This window comes from Struthio camelus, chromosome 3 (genome assembly GCF_040807025.1).
Source record: "Struthio camelus isolate bStrCam1 chromosome 3, bStrCam1.hap1, whole genome shotgun sequence".
NCBI lineage: Eukaryota > Metazoa > Chordata > Aves > Struthioniformes > Struthionidae > Struthio > Struthio camelus.
Window position 1 is genome coordinate 5970468 of NC_090944.1, and position 20076 is coordinate 5990543.

General features: G+C 53.3%; 1 pseudogene; it reads left to right on the forward strand.

Moving 5' to 3' along the window:
- LOC138066519 (otoferlin-like) overlaps positions 1 to 20076 on the forward strand; it is a 144086-nt pseudogene that overhangs the window by 85562 nt on the left and 38448 nt on the right.

A 20076-nucleotide genomic window follows, 5' to 3' on the forward strand; every position in this document is an offset into this window, starting at 1 on the left:
CCACGACAAGCCCAGCTCTCCCAACACAAGGCCCTGATCCCCTCAGCACCCTGCATGACAAGCCCAGCACCCCCAACACAATGTCCCGATCCCCTCAGCACCCCCACAACAAGCCCCAGATCCTCTCCGCACTCCCACAAGCTCAACACAACAAAAACACAGCCCAGATCCCCTCAGCACCCCCAACACAAGGCCCAGCACTCCCAAGACAAGGCCCACATCCCCTCAGTACCCCTATGACAAGCCCAACACCTCCAACACAACACCCAGCTCCCCTCTGCACCCCACAAAAAGCCCAGCACCCCCAACACAAGCCCATGATCCCCTCAGCACTCCCACAAGCTCAACACAACAAACTCACAGCCCAAATCCCCTCAGCACCCCCAACACAAGGCCCGGATCCCCTCAGCAGCCCCATAACAAACCCAACACCTCCAATACTAGCCCCAGATCCCCTCCGCACTCGCACAACACGCCCAGCACCCCCAACACAAGGCCCAGATCCCCTCTGCAACCCCACCACAAGCGCAGCATCTCCAAAACAAGTACCTGATAAACCTCTGCACCACCAAAAAAAGGCCCAGCACCTTGAAAACAAGCCCCACATCCCTTCAGCACCTCCACTACAAGCCCAGCACGCCCAACACAATGCCCAGACCCCCTCAGCACCCCGACCACAAGCCCAGCATCTCGAAAACAAGCCCCAGATCTCCTCTGCACCACGGAAAAAAGGCCCAGCACCCCTAAAACAAGCCCCAGATCCCCTCAGCACCCTGCATGACAAGCCCAGCACCCCCAACACAAGCCCCAGATCCCCTCTGCACCCCCACAACAAAGCCCAGCACCTCGAAAACAAAGCCCAGATCCCCTAAGCACAGCCACAACAAGCCCAGCACCCCCAACACTACGCCCAAATCCCCTCAGCACCCCCACAACAAGCCCCAGAGGCCCTCAGCACTCCCACAAGCTCAACACAACAAACACACCGCCCAGATCCCCTCAGCACCCCCAACACAAGGCCCAGCACCCCCAACAACAAGGCCCAGATCCCCTCTGCACTCCCACAAGCCCAAAACAACAAACACACAGCCCAGATCCCCTCAGCAGCCCAAACACAAGGCCCAACACCTCCAATACAAGCCCCAGATCCCCTCCTCACTCACACAACACACCCAGCACCCCCCACACAAGCCCAGATCCCCTCAGCACCACTATGACAAGTCCAGCACCCCCAACACAATGCCCAGATCCCCTCAGCACCCCCACAACAAAGCCCAGCACCTCGAAAACAAGCCCCAGATCCCCTCTGCACCCCCACCACAAGCCCAGCATCTCCAATAGAAGCCCCAGATCCCCACCGCACTCGCACAGAACGCCCAGCACCCCCAACACAAGGCCCCGATCCCCTCAGCACTCCCACAAGCCCAAAACAACAAACACACAGCCCAGATCCCCTCTGCACACCCACCACAAGCCCAGCACCTCGAAAACAATGTCCAAATACCCTCAGCACCCCCACAACAAGCCTAGCACACCCAACACCACACCCAGATCCCGGTCAGTACCCTCATGACAAGACCAGCACCCCCAACACAACACCCAGATCCCCTCTGCACCCCCAAAACAAGGCCAGCCCCCGCAACACAAGCCCAGCACCTCGAAAACAAGCCCAGATCCCCTCTGCACTCCCACAAGCTCAACGCAACAAACACAAAGCCCAGATCCCCTCAGCACCCCCAAGACAAGGCCCTGCACCCCCAAGACAAGGCCCAGACCCCTCAGTATCCCTATGACAAACCGACACCTCCAACAAAAGGCCCAGATACCCTCAGCACCCCCACCACAAGCCCAGCACTCCCACCACAATCCCAGCACTCCCAATACAAGGCCTAGATTCCCTCAGCACCACTACGACAAGCCCAGCAATCCCAAAACAAGGCCCAGACCACTCAGTACCCCCACGACAAGACTAGCACCCCCAACACAACGCCCAGATCCCCTCCACACTCGCACAATACGCCCAGCTCCCCTAACACAAGCCCAGATCCCCTCAGCACCACTATGACAAGTCCAGCACCCCCAACACAAGGCCCAGATCCCCTCTGCACCCCCACAACAAAGCCCAGCACACCAAACACAATGCCCAGATCCCCTCTGCACCCCTACCACAAGGCCCTGATCCCCTCTGCACTCCCAAAACACATCCAGCACCTCAAAAACAAGCCCCTGATCCCCTCACTACACCCAATACAAGGCCCCGATCTCCTCAGCACCCCCACCACAACGCCCAGATCCCCTCTGCACCCCCACCACAAGCCCAGCACCCCCAACACAATGCCCAGATCTCCTCTGCACCACAGAAAAAAAGGCCCAGCACCTCGAAAACATGGCCAGATCCCCTCAGCACCCCCACTACAAGCCCCGCATCTCCAAAACAATGCCCGAGATCCCCTCAGCAGCCCCACCACAATGCCCAGATCCCCTCTGCACCCCCAACGCAATGCCCACATGCCCTCAGCACCCCTATCACAAGCCCAGCACCCCCTACAAAATGCCCCGATCCCCTCAGCACCCCCACCACAAGCCCTGCACCCACAACACAATGCCCCAGATCCCCTCAGCAACCCCAAAACAAGGCCCACATCCCCTCAGCAAACCCATTACAAGACCAGCTCCCCCGACACAAGGCCCACATCCCCTCAGCAAACCCATTACAAGACCAGCTCCCCCGACACAAGGCCCACATCCCCTCAGCACCCCCAAAACAAGGCCCAGCAACTCCAACACAACGCCCAGCTCCCCTCTGCACTTCCACAAAAAGCCCAGCAGCCTGCATGACAAGCCCAGCACCTCGAAAACAAGCCCCATATTCCCTCAGCACCCCCACAAGAAGGTCCGGATCCCCTCAGCACCCCCATGACAAGCCCAGATGCCCTCTGCACTCCCACAAGCCCAACACAACAAACACACAGCCCAGATCCCCTCAGCACCCCCATAACAGGCCCAACACCTCCAATACAAGCCCCAGATCCCCTCCACACTCGCACAACACGCCCAGCTCCCCTAACACAACCCCAGATCCCCTCAGCACCACTATGACAAGTCCAGCACCCCCAACACAAGGCCCAGATCCCCTCTGCACCCCCACAACAAAGACCAGCACCTCAAAAACAATGCCCAGATCCCCTAAGCACCCCCACAACAAAGCCCAGCACCCCGAACACAATGCCCAGATACCCTCAGCACCCCCATGACAAGCCCAGCACCCCCAACACAACACTCAGCTCCACTGAGCAGCCCGAAAACAAGCCTAGCAACCCCAACACAACACCCAGATCCCCCAAAACAAGGCCCAGCAACTCCAACACAACACCCAGCTTCCCTCTACACCCCCAAAACAAACCCAGCACCCGCAACACAAGCCCAGCACCTCGAAAACAAGCCCAGATCCCCTCAACACTCCCACAAGCTCAACACAACAAACACACAGCCCAGATCCCCTCTGCACCCCCATAACAGGCCCAACACCTCCAATACAAGCCCCAGATCCCCTCCGCACTCCCAAAACACGCCCAGAACCCACAACACAAGGCCCAGATCCCCTCTGCACCCCCACAACAAAGCCCAACACTTCAAAAACCATGCCCAGATCCCCTAAGCACCTCCACAACAAAGCCCAGCACCCCCAACACAACGCCCAGATCCCCTCAGCACCCCCACAACAAAGCTAGCACCCTGCATGACAAGCCCAGCACCTCGAAAACAAGCCCAGATCGCCTCAGCACCCCCACCACAAGCCCAGCACCCCCAAAACAAGCCCATCATCCCCTCAGCACTCCCCCAAGCCCAACACAACAAACACACAGCCCAGATCCCCTCAGCAGCCCCAACACAAGGCCCAGCACTCCCAAGACAAGGCCCAGACCCCTCAGTACCCCTATGACAAGCCCAACACCTCCGACACCATGCCCAGATCCCCTCTGCACCCCCACAACAAGCCCCAGATCCCCTCAGCACTCCCACAAGCTCAACACAACAAACACAACGCCCAGATCCCCAGAGCACCCCCGACACACAGCCCAGATCCCCTAGGCACTCCCACACGCCCAACACAACAAAAACACGGCCTAAATCAGCTCAGCATCCCCACCACAAGCCCAGCACTCCAAAAACAACACCCAGCACCCCCAACACAATGCCCCGATCCCCTCAGCAACCCCAAAACAAGGCCCACATCCCCTCAGCAAACCCATTACAAGACCAGCTCCCCCGACACAAGGCCCACATCCCATCAGCAGCCTGACCACAAGCCCAGCACCCGTAACACAACACCCAGATCCCATCTGCACTCCCAAAAGAAGGCCCAGCACTCCCACAACAAGCCCAGCACCCCCAGTGCAAGACCTAGCTCTCCTCAGCACCCCCACCACAAGGCCAGCACCCCCAACACAATGCCCAGATCTCCTCTGCACCACAGAAAAAAAGGCCCAGCACCTCGAAAACATGGCCAGATCCCCTCAGCACCCCCACTACAAGCCCCGCATCTCCAAAACAATGCCCGAGATCCCCTCAGCAGCCCCACCACAATACCCAGATCCCCTCTGCACCCCCAAAACACATCCAGCACCTCGAAAACAAGCCCCTGATCCCCTCAGTACCCCCAATACAAGGCCCCGATCTCCTCAGCACCCCCACCACAACGCCCAGATCCCCTCTGCACCCCCACCACAAGTCCAGCACCCCCAACACAATGCCCCGATCCCCTCAACAACCCCAAAACAGGGCCCACATCCCCTCAGCAAACCCATTACAAGACCAGCTCCCCCGACACAAGGCCCACATCCCCTCAGCACGCCTAAAACAAGGCCCAGGAACTCCAACACAACACCCAGCTCCCCTCTGCACCCCCACAAAAATCCCAGCCCCCGCAACACAAGCCCAACACCTCCAAAAAAAGCCCAGATCCCCTCAACACTCCCACAAGCTCAACACAACAAACAATGCCCAGATCCCCTCTGCACACCCATAACAGGCCCAACACCTCCAATACAAGCCCCAGATCCCCTCCGCACTCGCACAACATGCCCAGCTCCCCTAACACAAGCCCAGATCCCCTCAGCACCACTATGACAAGTCCAGCACCCCCAACACAAGGCCCAGATCCCCTCTGCACCCCCAAAACAAGGCCAGCCCCCGCAACACAAGCCCAGCACCTCGAAAACAAGCCCAGATCCCCTCTGCACTCCCACAAGCTCAACGCAACAAACACAAAGCCCAGATCCCCTCAGCACCCCGAAGACAAGGCCCTGCACCCCCAAGACAAGGCCCAGACCCCTCAGTATCCCTATGACAAACCCGACACCTCCAACACAAGGCCCAGATCCCCTTAGCAACCCCACAACAAGGCCCAGCACCTCCAACACAACGCCCAGCTCCCCTCTGCACCCCCAAAACAAGGCCAGCCCCCGCAACACAAGCCCAGCACCTCGAAAACAAGCCCAGATCCCCTTAGCAACCCCACAACAAGGCCCAGCAACTCCAACACAACGCCCAGCTCCCCTCTGCACCCCCACAGAAAGCCCTGCACCCGCAACACAAGCCCAACACCTCCAAAACAAGCCCCAGATGCCCTCAGCACTCCCACAAGCTCAACGCAACAAACACAAAGCCCAGATCCCCTCAGCAGCCCCACCACAAGCCCTGCACCCCCAACGCAATACCCAGATCCCCTCAGCACCCCCAACACAAGGCCCAGCACCCCCAACGCAACGGCCCAGATTCCCTCAGCACCCCCAACACAAGGCCCAGCACTCCCAACACAAGGCCCAGCAACCCCAACACAAAGCTCAGACCCCTCAGCACCCCCACCAGAAGCCCGGCATCTCCAATACAAGCTCCAGATCCCCTCAGCACTCCCACAAGCCCAACACAACAAACTCACCGCCCAGATCTACTCAGCACCCCCAAAACAGGGCCCTGATCCCCTCTGCACTCCCAAAACAAGGCCCAGCACCCCGAAAACAAGACCTAGCTTTCCTCAGCACCCCCACAACAAGCCTTGCTCTCCCCAACACAAGGCCCTGATCCCCTCAGCACCCTGCATGACAAGCCCAGCAGTCCCAACACAATGTCCCGATCCCCTCAGCAGACCCACAAGCCCAGCACCCCCAACACAAGGCCCAGATCCCCCAAAACAAGCCCAGCAGCCCCATAAGAAAGGTCCAGATCCCCTCTGCACCCCCGCGACAAGCCTAGCACTCGCAACAAAAGGCTCAGCACCTCCTGCACAACGCCCAGATCCCCTAAGCACCACCATGACAACCCCAGCACCCCCAACACAAGGCTCAGCTCCACTGAGCAGCCCGAAAACAAACCTAGCACCCCCAACACAACAAGCAGATCCACTCAGCACTCCCAACACAAAGTTCAGTGACCCTCAGCACCCCCACAACAAGCCCAGCACCCCCAACACAAGGCCCAGGTCCCCTGAGCAAACCTATGACAAGACCAGCTCCCCCAAAGGGCACGGAGGAGCTGCCCTCCCTCACTCTCTGTGTGGCTCTTGTTGCCGCAGCCTCCTTGCTTCCCCCCGGCAGACGGGGAGCTTTGGGCAGAGAGGCGGGAGGCAGGGTTAAGGGGAGGCCTTGGCTGCAGAGGTCTGCCCCTGTGGCAGGTGCTGGAATGGGGAGGGCACTAGTGTGTGCCTGTGGCCTGGGCAGATGCCCCAGGAGCAGGGGGAGGTACAGGCCGGGGCAGAGCAGGATGCAGCCCAGAGGCAGAGAGGTGGGCATAGCCAGCTCTGTTTTGGTGAAAACGCACCTGTTCTTGTCATGGTGCAGTGATGAGCTGCAGAGCACAGCAAACAGACGCAGCAAACAGACACAGCAGTTTGCTCAGCAGTGTCTGGGCTCTGCCTGGGCCTTTTGTGGGCCTTGTTGGAAGTTGGGGAGGCTTTCTGGGGACCCCCAAGGAACTAGACAGTGCTTGCTGCTAGCAGGAAGGGAGAGCTAGGCAAGGACTACTGCAGGGGGCCTTGACTTAACTTCTCCTGGGAAGTTCTAGCTAGGTGGGGCTGCTGCTAACGAGCTCTCTGGGCTGGCCTGGTCAGAGGGAGTTGGGGCTTTTGTTTCAGGTGGCTCCTGATTGGGTGGGTCAAGCACCCTTGTGAGTCACTGCTGGGCAGAGGCCTATATAAGAGCCAGGCCTAGAGCCCAGCTCCCAGAGTGGGGCCAGCAGAGGCAGCAGTTTGGGCAGCAGGCAAAGAAGGTGCCTCTCCCTTTTCTGCAGTGGTGTGTCCTTCCCTGGGGCATGGTCATGACATGCTGCAGAGCACATTCCCCAGTGGCTGTTGGAGGTGCTGCCTCAGCTGTGTGTGAGGCTTCGACCCAGACAGACCCTCAGACAGCAGATGCAGCTCTGCAGATGTCAGGCTGCAGGGAGTGCCTGGGGGCCTTTCTGTGAGGCCTGGGCTGACAGTCAGCTCTCCTGTGCAAGGTGTGCTGTGGTTGACCCTTTGTATTGCCAGATAAAGGAGCTGGGGGAGGAAGTGAGCAGGAAGTTAGCAGTCCCTCTTCTAACCTCAACCATTCTGTGAAACCTCCTGTTGTCCCCTGTGTCACAGAGAACACCACTAAAAGTACAGGATACAATGAGTTCTTTCCCGCGTCTTCTTCCGGAGCTGGGAAAGGAGTGTTTTTTCAGCCATGAAGCTTGGCAAGACGCGTCCACCAAAGGATGATCATCGGAAGCAAGGTAGGTGCTGGGAGGAGGTTGTTCCCTGATCCAGTACTGCTGTTCCAGGAAAGCCCCTGGTCCCATCCACTTAACGGATGAGACTCCCCCCCCGGCTGTGCCCTGTAAGTGGCACACATCAACGCTGTTGGTAACTCAGGGATTAGACAGGGAGCATTTGGTGGACAGGGTGAAGGCTGGAGAGAGGGTCTCCATGGGGGAATCTGGGAAGCAGGGATAGATGGAGAGAGCCTTACACTGAAGGCTTTGCCAGATCTCACCCGCTTTGTGAGATCATGGTGAAACCTGGAAGTCAGGTGGGCAGTTTCTGGCTTATTTTAAGGATTACTTGCAAGTGTAAGAGCAAAAAGCATGATTTAGCCCTTTCACTGCTTCTCTGTAATGCATGGAGACCCGCATGAATAGCGTTGCAGCAGCACAGTGAGAGGTAGGGCTCTGTTGCCTCAAGGTTGTCCGTTCCAAGGTCTCGATACCTGCTACAGTGCTGAAATGGGACACCTTTCTGGAAAGGCAGAAGGTGGTTAGCGATCGGAAATTTGTTGTTGTTTCCATTCGGCTCAAATTATGATGTTTCAGTGACAAAGAAATTGGGGAATGCCTTTTTGTGGAGGAAGACCAAATGTTGCTTTAGATATTCTTCATGGGCAAATCTTTGTTGTTGTTCAGCCAGCTTTTAAGAGAAGAAAGGAGGGATTTGGCCTGAGACACTATAGAGGTAGAGGCCTTGGCAGACTGTAGAGGCATAACACTGAAACCTTGGTGATCTTCCTGCCCTCCCCAGTGAAAGGGTGTTCTTCTTGTGGTGGAGACTTCACCTAAGGTGATGAGGAAAGCCATCTGGGATGCAAAGGCATGAAAAGGCTGTACTTCCAGATTGTGGAGTACATTCACATGTAGATTTACCAGTGGTGGGGGAACAGTTGCAACAACTGTTCATGTGGTCATTGCCTCACAGCTGTGTGTATCCTTCCTCCCCCTTTGCCCTCCACAGGGCGTAGTCCTCCCAGCATCCCTCCTGAGTGGTGGTCTGCTTCTTTCTGCCATCCCAGGCAGATTGCCAGTTCTGCTCGGGTCAAACAAACCCACTGAATCACTGCAAGCAGAGCTGGGAAGGTGCTGGTCTGTCCCTCCACCCACACGTGGCAGGATGGAATCTGCTTAGGTCCCTCAGTGGAAATGAGGACACTCTTTTCACACACAACTTGCTGCAGTGCCTCTCTCCACCTAGGAAAGCTTTTCCTAACATCCAGCCTAGATCCCCCTCACTTCAGCTGAGGCCCAAGGTTATTTCTGTATTATCTCACAGAACCGGGCCAGACTATGGTGAAGCAACTGATCCAAGTCTTGGATTAGCCACGAGGTAGGAAACCTGTTTCCCAAAAGCGATGTCTGTGCTCTATGCGTGGTTTTGGTAGTATTTCCCCCTGTGCCAACGAAACAAACCAGTGACCCTAAAGCAGCTCCCCACCTCCCTTCATCCTCAGCAGTGCATCACCTTATGGCAGTTAGAGCTGCAGCACATGTTCACATGCTCTTTTACCTCGTGAAGTCTGCATTGCTCATTTGTCGGATTTCAGTTTTCCAAAGCTTATTGCCTTCATGAAACTGTGCTGGCACACAGCACAGGTGGAATAATGTGTCACGCTACGCAAACCTCTTTTAAATCCATTTTAAACCAGGTTGTCTGTGACCTGACCAGGTGACCACTGTTCTTTGTATTTCCAGGAGAGGTTGATAGGATGTATTGGTTACCTTTCTCAGAGTCTTTAATTATCCACCGAGTGGAAACAACAAGAGACGTTCTTTTGTCTGTGTGCCTTTATGCAGAGGAACCTGCTGTTTTGGAAGCAGAAGACCTGGGCCGAAAAGCCATGAGACTAGGAGGTGGACTGGACCCAGACACAGTCTCCTTGGCTTCCGTCACGGCTGTAACCACCAGTGTCTCCAACAAGAGGTGAAGGCCAGATGTGAGCTTGTGCAAGCCAGGAGGTGATGGCAAACTCTCAGACGTGCCTGCTCCCCAGAGCCATGTGTCCCCTGAGCTGAGCTATGCTGGAAATCACGTTGCCCCATGCAACCGTTTTCAGAAACGCTTGAACAAAGAATGTTCAGTGGCATTTCACAGCCCCTGAAGTTTATATTCCTCTCATGCCAAGGGAGCTGGCACTGTGAGGAGTAACCCTGGGAAATGCTCTGTCACAGTCTGCAGTGAGTTCCTCTGTTGTTTGACGGAGGTCTTTTTTCCTGCCCTTTGGAAGGTCCAAGCCTGATATCAAAATGGAGCCGAGTGCTGGGAGGCCGATGGATTATCAGGTAGGTGACAACGCTGTGCCCCCAACTTCAGCTCGGGGGGTTCAGAGCCCAGGGAGAGACCATTTCACAGGGAGTGTTTAAGGGGAGGAAGAGGCGAGTTGAGAACTTTTCTTTCACGCTTTCTTGGACCACAACTATCAGCAGAGTAGTTACTTGAGGAGCTGAATCTCTTAGTTGAAGCCTTTGTCCCCGATGGCCTGTGGGACAGCTCTGGGACCAGGAGGAAGGACTGACAGTCACTTGAGCAGGCCTAGGCTTGCTGGAGTCCCACCGAGGCTGTGCCTCCTCCCCGTGCAGCAGGTTATGGACCTTGGCATGGCGTTGTTGGGAGCGAGTCCAGCGCGGGTTTCAATGTACTGCGCTCACAAAAGCAACTGACAATTTGTTTGTTAAGTCTGAAGGCTGGCTCACGTGTGAACGACTGTTTCAGGTACTGTTCCTGTGGGAGGATGACTTTCAAAAAGCTGGTATTTAAATGCTAGAGTGATAAGCTATATCTCAAGTAGTTAACTGGATTTGCTGTCCATTGTGACAAGCCCAGAAAGCCCAGCTTAATCAGGGTTTGAAGCAGGCAATCTCCAACACAGTTCTCTTAATTTCCAAAGGCTTTCAGTACCTGTTTTAGCGTTCCCAATTGACGAGGCCTGGCTGGCAGTACTCGTTGGATTTCCTCTGGTAGGTTGGTGCCTGGTTGCTGTTATCTTGTTCCTCTTCTCGTTTTCCCTGAGTCATGCTGATTCGGCAGCCGTTTACTTTTCTGTCCTTGCGTGTTAGTGCAGTAGCACGTTCCTAGGGATGTCTGGGAACAATGCCAATAATGATTTGTTGTTAAAGGTTTATTGTAGACCATATACGGCGTCCACTTCTAAATCCCACGAGAGACCAGTTGACATCAGAAGATGCAGTAGAGCAGTATGTGGAAGAGGTTTAATTATACGCATAAAAAGCCTAAAGCAAGTTGCGAGGACGACGAGGACTGAGTGTCCCTGGTTCGGGAATAGTATAATCGGAATGTAAGGAGAAGGAGGAAGGTGCAAGACGAATTACGTGCAAGACAGAGCAAGAGGTTCAGTTAATTGGCCAGTGCAAACAGGAGTATCACAAGGCTGCTCTTCATTGGGAATGGTGAGGGAACAGAGCGGTGACCTTAGCTGCTTACCTCCTCAGAAGGAGTCTGAGAGTATTCGCACCTACCTTGCTGCCCTTGAAATGAGGAAGGGATTTGAGCTGGGTTTGTTAAGCTGGTGCAGCTTTGGGTGAGGGGTAGGAGGTTGCATTTGCAGCTCAGCTCCTCTGCAGTAAGTCAGTTTGTGCAGCAATCAATGCCAGGCAGTCTTGTCCTCTTCTTTAGAGAGCTCAGCTGTCTTTTATCAGCTTCCTTTTATGAGCGGTTTACCCCTTGTATTTTTTAGCAGAAGCAAGTTAAGCCAGTTAGGGCATCAGTAGCAGAGTGTCTGCTCCCGCAGCTTAGCTAAATCTGTTCAACTTTGTGCCTTACGTGCTCTTGGAGCAGAAGAGCCATCTGAACGGACAGGGCTGCTCTGATGCTCCTACCTCCCATGCCATGCCACAGCTCTCTCAGGCTTGTAGGAGCAGCCCTGTCTCTTTTGTGTGATGAAGAGAGACTACCCAGCTGCCACCCCGGCACTGAAAGCACCTTGGAGAGGAGAGCCAGGTGGAGACACAGTTTAGGGCAGCCAAGGTGGAGGTCCATGAATCTCTCTCCCCAGGTCAGCATCACAGTCATTGAGGCACGGCAGCTGGTTGGGCTCAACATGGACCCCGTGGCCTGTGTGGAGGTTGGAGATGAAAAGAAATGCACGTCCATGAAGGACTCGACTAATTGCCCTTACTACAATGAGGTGAGCTGGATTTTTCCTGAGGTGCTGCTCCAGGCTCGTTGCTCCTCAAGGCCTAGACTGCAGTTTGACAGCAAATGACATTTATTTGACTTTGTTTTTTTTTTCTTTTTCTTCTGTTAGTAAGTAAGATGGAGTAAGATGAAATCGCAAACCATGCAGAAGGAGGGATGAAACCTTGGCCCTCTGGTATTTTACAAAATGGTGACAAAGAACCAAAGCAAGACAAAACCCCTTACTTGATCAGTTTCAAATTAAATGATCCTGTGCCCACTTTCTGAGTCTTTCCAAGAAGTTAATGCTTTATTTTAGTTTCTCAGATCACTGATGCTGTCAGTTGTTGGGCTGACGTGGGTCCCTCTGCAGCTGTGACGTGAACTGCAGGCTGTTCCTCTGCCCAGACACGTCTCTGTTGGTGGGATATGGACCATAATATTGTCCTTCAATTCAGAAGGAGCCCATGCCTGCTTCCCTGCTTTCACGCATGCTCCTTCTCTTTCAGTGCTTTGTCTTTGATTTCCATGTTCCCCCAGATGTCGTGTTCGATAAGATCATCAAGCTGTCCGTAAGTGAGCATGGTTGTGTTGCCCTTTTCAGTGGGCTTTGGTGGAAACCAACCCATTTTACTTACTTGTTGGGATGGATTTAAGACCCTTGATGCGAGACCTCTGGCAGGAGCGGAGGTGCTCAGTCCCTCTCTCTGAGCCCTCATGTCCTACGAGCCTCACCTCCTTTGCAGACCCCTCCAGTCCCTCTGTCAGTGTCCTTATTGCTGCAGCCACACCCCCCTCCACTCGTGTTCCCTCTGTTGCTCTGTGGCTGCTCTCTGGTATTTCCTAGCTAGGCAAAACTAAGCCTGTCTCAGGATGTCTCTTTAGGCTTGGGGAGAAGCAAGAGCTTCCTGAGGCTGCCAGTGGATTCCCTGAAGCATGAGGGTGGGTACAGCTCTTGAGGAAATTCAGAAGTGTAAATAATGAGAGCAAAACAGAGGCTCCAGCTCTCCCCAGAGCCGCAAAGGAAGACTAGGAAGGAGATTTAGATACACAGATCAAAGCAGGCTGGCTAGGAGCATCCACATCTATCCCATGCATAGTCTGGCTGTGTAATTTCTCCCAGGAAGGGAATTAAAGCATAGATTTCAAGCATCTTTGAGACACTTCCTTGAGGAGAATGTCTCAGTGTTTGTTGCCATAGTGGCTGGAACACTGCATCTTGTTTCAAAGATGGTTTTTTTTTTACTTTTTTTTTTCTGTTGAATCCAAGTGTACACTTGCTTGCAAGACTGCTAAACAAGAGCTGCCAACCACACTGTGCTTCACACAGCACAGTGAGTGATTATATCTCCTGCCCAAACTAAGCAAGATGCATCAAATCCTTTAATGTTTGACACTGAACCGTTCTAGAAACAGCCCTACCCCTCCCAGCATGGCTGGGCAGAAAAAAAGCTCTGACTTGTTCTCCCTCGCTTTTCAGGTGATCCACTCAAAATCTCTTGCGCAGTGGGACTTTGGTAGGCTCCTTCAAGGTGGATGTTGGAACTGTTTACACCCAGCCTGGTATGTCACCACAATTTGCAAGGGGTCATATAGATGCCTACCTTCACCATCAAACAAATGTCTTGGCAAGGTAGCCAGGCAGTCACTAGTTTCCTTTGGCAACACTTAGTCAACTTAATTTTAGTATCCCGGGTGCAAGCATGTCATCTAGGCTCCTTCTGCAGTCCGAAAAGAGCCCTCAGCCTCTCCAGAAGATGGTATATCCCATTCTAGGATAAGGCATAATGCACGCAGGTAGAATTGTCCTCAGATGTGCCATTCTCTCTCCACTGACCTCCTAAGAAGCTTAGCTAGCTTGCTTAGGCAAGATGTTGACCTTTCCGAGAGCTGAAGGTCTAGCCCTGTGTGGCTGGCCTTTAGACCAAGACAGGAAGATGCCCAGTGTGCAAAGAAAGAGAGGTTAATTAGAGCTTCTGTGAGAATGTCATGTTGCTCACTGATGCTACAGCCTGCCTTGACTTAGCACAGAGGGGCCCAATGAGTGCTACTAAAATCCACTGTGCTATCGTGGGCTTTGTTTAGAGGACCTCTGTTTCAGGGAAGCCTGTTTTATAGAACCATAAAAGAAATGTGGAAGCTTTCAGCATCCTGCACTCGCTGTGCGCAGCGAAAGCAGGCATGGTTGGGATTAGTATAAAGGAGGTCCAGAAGGGTCCCTGGAGAGGTCATTCAGTCCATACCCTTGCTCTTGGGAAGGATCAGCCCTACTCCGTGACAGGCTCCCTGCTGAGCTTCTGCCTGAAAAGTCACTGAATCAGTGAATCGTCTTGAACGTGTCTGGCAGACTGATGAAGCAAACCCATCTGCAGGAGAGGAGACTAAGAAATGCCTGTTCTGTACAGAAGAGCATGGCTCCTTGGAGGGCCCAGGGCTTGCAGCATGCCAGCGTAAGGAAGACCTGAAACTTCCCTTTAGAGAAGAGACATCCAGAATCACTGGGATTTTATCTTAGCTTATGCATCAGGCCTTTTTGTAGCACTCTGCCCCTCTGAAGAGTCCTGAGAGCTAAGTTTCCATTTCAGGGGTGCTCAGCAAACGATGCTGGAAGGGATCTGAAGAGAGCATCTCTTCTGATGCACTCCACAGAAGGATGAGATCTTTCTCGCCCATCTAAGAGGCACCAGGCCTTAAAAATGTCCAGTGATGGAAACTCCACACCTCTACAGGCAGTTTATCCCATTGCTTCTCTGTCTCCAACATTGGGCAGATCCTCCCAATGGATTTTCAGGGGGTTCTGTCTGGAATTCCTCACACCTGGAGAGGTCTCTTTATGCATGCATGCAGGCTTCTGCAGTCAAGTGGACAGACATGCCCAGTGCTCGCAGTAATTCCTGTAATTGTGATAAATGTCTGTCTTGTTCCTTGGCTTTCAGAGCACCAGTTCTATCGCAAACGGGCCATCCTTTCTGACCCTGAGGGTCGGTCTCACTGCTGGACTTAAAGGTTATCTGGAGGGTGCCGTTGCCGTGGTAGGGAAAGGGGACAACATCAAGACACCACACAAAGCCAATGAGACAGATGAGGATGATATTGAGGGGTAAGGATTCGTGGAGCCAGTTTCCTGTATCCTTCCTTGGGAATGAGCTATGAGCTTTTCGTGTCACTTTATTTTGGATTATTCAGTAAGGACAGCATCCCTTCCCAATTAGGCTGACAGCCCCTCTAGTAGTTGTGCACTGCAATCAGAAGTGCCAACTAGATTGTTTCTTGGAAAGAGGAGAGTTGCTAGATTACTGATGCAAATCCTGGTCACATCACTACAGACCAGTCCTTTATATCAGTTCAGACCCTCTGCTGCTGGTTGTTCACTTGTGCATACCAGCACCAGCCTGATGTGAACCAACATGATGTCCGTAGTTTTTAGCTGTTGCTCCAGTTGGCCGTTGAATGGGAGCCACAGAAGTGAGGTTGAAGGGAAGATGGGAAATGATGGCTGAGGTCTCCCTACCCGCTGTAAGGACAGGGAGGGCACCAAGGGGCTTAAAGCAGCATGTGAACTCTTTTGGACTATTGTTCCATGCTGTAGTCATGCTCTTATCCCACTTTATCGTGGACAAAGTTCCTTTAGAACTGTTGTTCACAGCATCCTCTGTAGCTCTCGGGGAAGAGAGAAGAAGCAAGACCTGCCACGAGAAGCCATTTCATGGAGCTCAAGTTTCCTTCCAGTATAACCACCCCAGTTCTCCTTATACCCTGGCAGGGTATGAGGGCCTTTTCCAAAGGTAAAGGCCCTTCTAACATCCCATTCATCTGGGCTGCTGCAGATGTCTAAACTAGGTAGAGATTAGTCTTCCCCTCGGCTCCACTGCTGATAATGATTATATCCCTTTAGAAAGATGCAGGTTGTCTCTGAGGCACCTCAATGTGTTGCCATAAGGTTCCCTTATGAAACCGCCCTTCCCTGTCCTGAATCAGGAGGGTGGGCAGGAATAGGACTATGATAAAATATAGGGCTGCAGAAATGGCTACCTTTCCACCTCCTCACAGCCTGTGCTCCACAAGTGGGGCAGCTTCTCCCTCTTCTGCAAGTCTCTCCTGACAAACCTGCCAGGCCCAGGAGCTGTTTTGAGTCCTGTTTTCTGATGTTGCAGGAACCTCCTCCTTCCAGATGGGGTCCCTCCGGAGCGGCAATGGGCTCGTTTCTACCTAAAGATCTATTGAGCTGAGGGGCTGCCCCGTATGAACACCAGCCTCGTGGCCAATGTGAAGAAGGCTCTCATTGGGGAGAGCAAGGACTTGGTGGACCCCGATGTGGAGGTGTTCTTTGCAGGGCAGAAGGTGGGTGAGCTGCTTGCTATACCTTTGTGACATGATAACGTGAGCAGGGCTAGCCATTATGCAGGTTTGGGACTACGTGGCCAAGGATGATCTCAGCTGTCCTGGCATGTAGATGCTGACCTGTGTGACAAAGCTGCTTGTTTGTCCTGTGCCACGTTCCCTTCTCTTGCCCAGACTACGAGGGGGTTGCATCAGTCTGCAGTCTCCAGCAGTCTCTATTTGGGAGAAGAAAGTCCCGAGCAGAACACATGTTGCTATCATGGTCATTAGCAGGGGAGGAGTTGAGGTCTGAAAGAAGGTGGGTGGCTTGTGGGCTCAGACCCTTGTGAAACATGTGCTTTCTCCTCCCACTTGGCAGGGGAAGACATCTGTGCGGAAGAGCAGCTACGAGCCCCTCTGGAATGAGCAAATAGTCTTCACAGGAATGTTCCCCCCCATTGTGCAAGAGGATAAAGATCCAGGTCCGAGACTCTGACGAAGTCCATGATGTGGCCATTGGGACCCATTTCATTGATTGGCGGGAGGTCTCTAACGAAGGAGACAAAGGTAAAGCTAATATGAGGGGAGGACTGAGACACCCTCTTCATGGTAGAGAGAGAGGCTTCCCTTTGGCAGAGAGTTAGCAAAATAGCCCAGGCTCCTTCCCCAGCCCTGGAGACAGCTGCTCCTTGGTGGCCAGTAGGAGAGACCTTTCTTCCCTGCAGTGGTTTTCTGAGATCACTGGGCACCCATTCCCTGAAAACCAAGTCCCATAACATGCCTCCAGTCAGAAACTTGAAAGAAAAGACACCCAAGAGCAACTGGCCCTTCCAGAAAATTCATGGCCGTGAATGGATGAATATCTGACAGGCTCTCATGTTCACACAGACACACATGCACACACGAATGCACACACATGCACAAATGCACTAGCGCACATGTGGACAGGACCAATGTAAAAGCAGAGAGGGCTCTACGAAGGTGGCTAATGAGGGTTTCTCCTCTCTGTTGCCTCATGCTGGGTGGCTTGCCCAACGGAGTAGTTGTGTGTGTCTTTGGCGTGGTGAGCTGCACAATCCCCCTCACTGCTGTCACCACAAAATCATCTCCATGTATTGTTGCATGTGTGTATTTTCCATGTGCGCGCACGCACACACGCATGCTCAATCCTGTACTACCCTACCCAGAGCAGGGAAGTGATGCCATTCCATGAGCCAGCTTGAGCCCTGAGACAAAGCCATGCCCTCCTTCTTGCACATCCAGATGTGTGTCTGGTCTCCTGCAGGCTTCCTGCCCACCTTTGGCCGTGCCTGGGTGAACATGTACGGCTCCACTCGGAACTACACCCTGATGGATGAGCACCAAGATCTGAATGAGGGTCTGGGTGAAGGCATCTCTTTCCGGGCCAGGCTTTTGATAAGCCTTGCTGTGGAGATCTTGGAGATGAGTTGCTGATGTGAGTCTTCCCTGACCCTTTGGTTGCCAGTGACAAGTGCTGGGTGTTAGTGATAGTTTGCTCAGTCCCCTTGGTAGTTATGTCTGGTCTCATAGACTGAGGATTTTATTTGGTGTTGCACTAAAAGCACTGGATCCCCCAGCGCAACAACAAATCTTGCAAAGATTTTTCAGGTTTTATGGTCATTCAAAAAGAACGTGCAGTGAGCCTAGACACCGAGTTCAGCCAGACACCTATCTCTTAGAAGGCTTGAGCAGAGGGAGAGAAAACCCTCGTAGTCTCCATGAAAACCTAGACAGTGGCACGTCCCCTTCATAGAGCCCGTGTAGGTGTTCAAGGTGCCGAATGTGGCCTTCTGGGACCCCCTGCCCTGTGGCTTGTTCTCCTAAGGGTCCATCCAGCTGACCTTAACCTTGTATCCTACTTGCCTGTTTTTTTTCCTGCAGAACTGTCCTGGGAAAATGGAGGAGTTCTTTCTCTTTGGAGTCTTCCTGGAAGCTACCGTGATGGACAGGAAGATTGGTGACAAACCCATCAACTCTGAGGTCACAATAGGTTGGTGGTTTTCTGAGGAGGTTGGTTTTGAAACATGCCCGGCAGAGACTGCAGGAGCCAAGGCCAAAAGCAGGCTGTTTACCCCCTCTTTCCATGCTAACATTTGACAGAGCATCCGAGGCTCTCAGTTTAGGAAGAAGGTGATGGCTACTTCATTGGCACAAGCCGTGTGTGTCCCCAGATGAGCTCTTTGCTGCGTGATCTCCTGTCAGCAGTGGATCTGCTCCATCTCTCAGTTGAGAGCACCTGGCTTTGCGTTTCCAGAGGTTAACCACCAAAGGAAGGATGTATGTTTCTAATGGCTAGGAAGGGGGCATGAGTAGAGGACAGATTTCTGTTGTTAGTTTGTAATCCCTGGTCAGGGTTTCAGAAAGCTGAACTCCACTGTCCCCCATGGTTCCTGCAGAGGAAGTTGCTCCCCAGCCTGAATTAAAGGCAGGTGACTGAGCCTGTTTAACCCCAGTGTGAGTTATAGCCCCGTGACTTCTTTCCTGAGGTAACAATCTGGTTCCCGTAGATGGCATGGCCAAGCCTACCTTGCGGAGGAAGAAAGATGGAGGGGATGGGGACGAAGCAGAGTCTGAGCTGCTGCAGAACTCAAGTGAGGAAGACGGTGATGAGGATGGAGAGCTGGTCTCCCTTTGCTCATCTCAACCCATGAAACCCCTGGTCACAGACAGGTAAGTGTGCCCTCCTGGCCACCAGAGGGCGGCCTTGCTGGGCATGGCAAGGGGAAAATGAGGGAAGGGACATTGCAGTGTTGTAGTGAGGTAGGAGAGGTCTGTCTCCTGCCAGCAGCTGGGAAACAGAGAGGCAGTGTGCTCCCTTGCCTTGCAGGAGAGGGAATTAGCATCTGGTTTCTGAACGGTCTGTAGGCTGATGGGAGCAGCAGACCTAAAAGCTCGTGGGGAGAGATGTGACTTAGTTCCTTGCCCGAAGGTGTTGGCCTGTGTGCCAGGTATCTGAGCTCCCCCGAGAGTCAGCAGAGATGGAGTCAGTGCAGTCCCAGGAACCTGGAGAGTCATTCAGCCAACCAGTCCTAGGAGCAGCAGCAGCCGCCACTAGCTCTCTGTGCCCTGTGAAGGGAGCTTAGCTAAGTGCTTGTAGAGACCCCATCTTGGGTATTACAGCTAAGAAGAGCTGAACACCCACCGCCATTGCCTACAGTGCTGAGCACTCTTGTCGATTGCCTGTTGTCTCATAAAGGTTGAGTTGACCTCTCAGCCTACCCTACAGAGGGCCTCTCTCATCTACGCAGCCAGTTATGTGCCCAGCGCTCCTAGCTATCCACACCTTTAACGCTCTACCTCTGTGGCAAGTTAGGGGAAAGTTAACCAGTGGATTCAAAAATCATTGGTTGGCATTAAAAAAAGCAGATGGACTGCTGCACATGCAAGTTTCAGACATTCAGAAAACCAGCCTAAAAGACAGGTCCCTGCCTAGGACCCTTTGATGCCACAGCAAATGTGTGAATGCACAAACGCACTTCTGTCCATCAGGGAGGAAAGAGGGAGGGAGGTGCCTGGGCTTTGCGTCTTTGATTTCTCTAGCTGCCTGACATGTGAAAGCATCCTGGAGACCGTTTAGAGATTGGCAAAAAGTCTACCTTGAAATAAGGCATAGATTTCAGTAATTAAGGTAATTTGTGCTGGGGCAAGGTGCATTTGGAATCACTTGGGATCTGAAAAGCTAGCCGAGGTCACAAACACAGAGAGGGGAGGATGCAGAAACTGCTGGAGGAAGTTCATGAGGATGGGTTAGCAGGAGTTTGGGGTAAAAGTCTTAATTCTTTCAGTGTCTAGATTTGTAGCTTCTCTCTCTCTTTTGG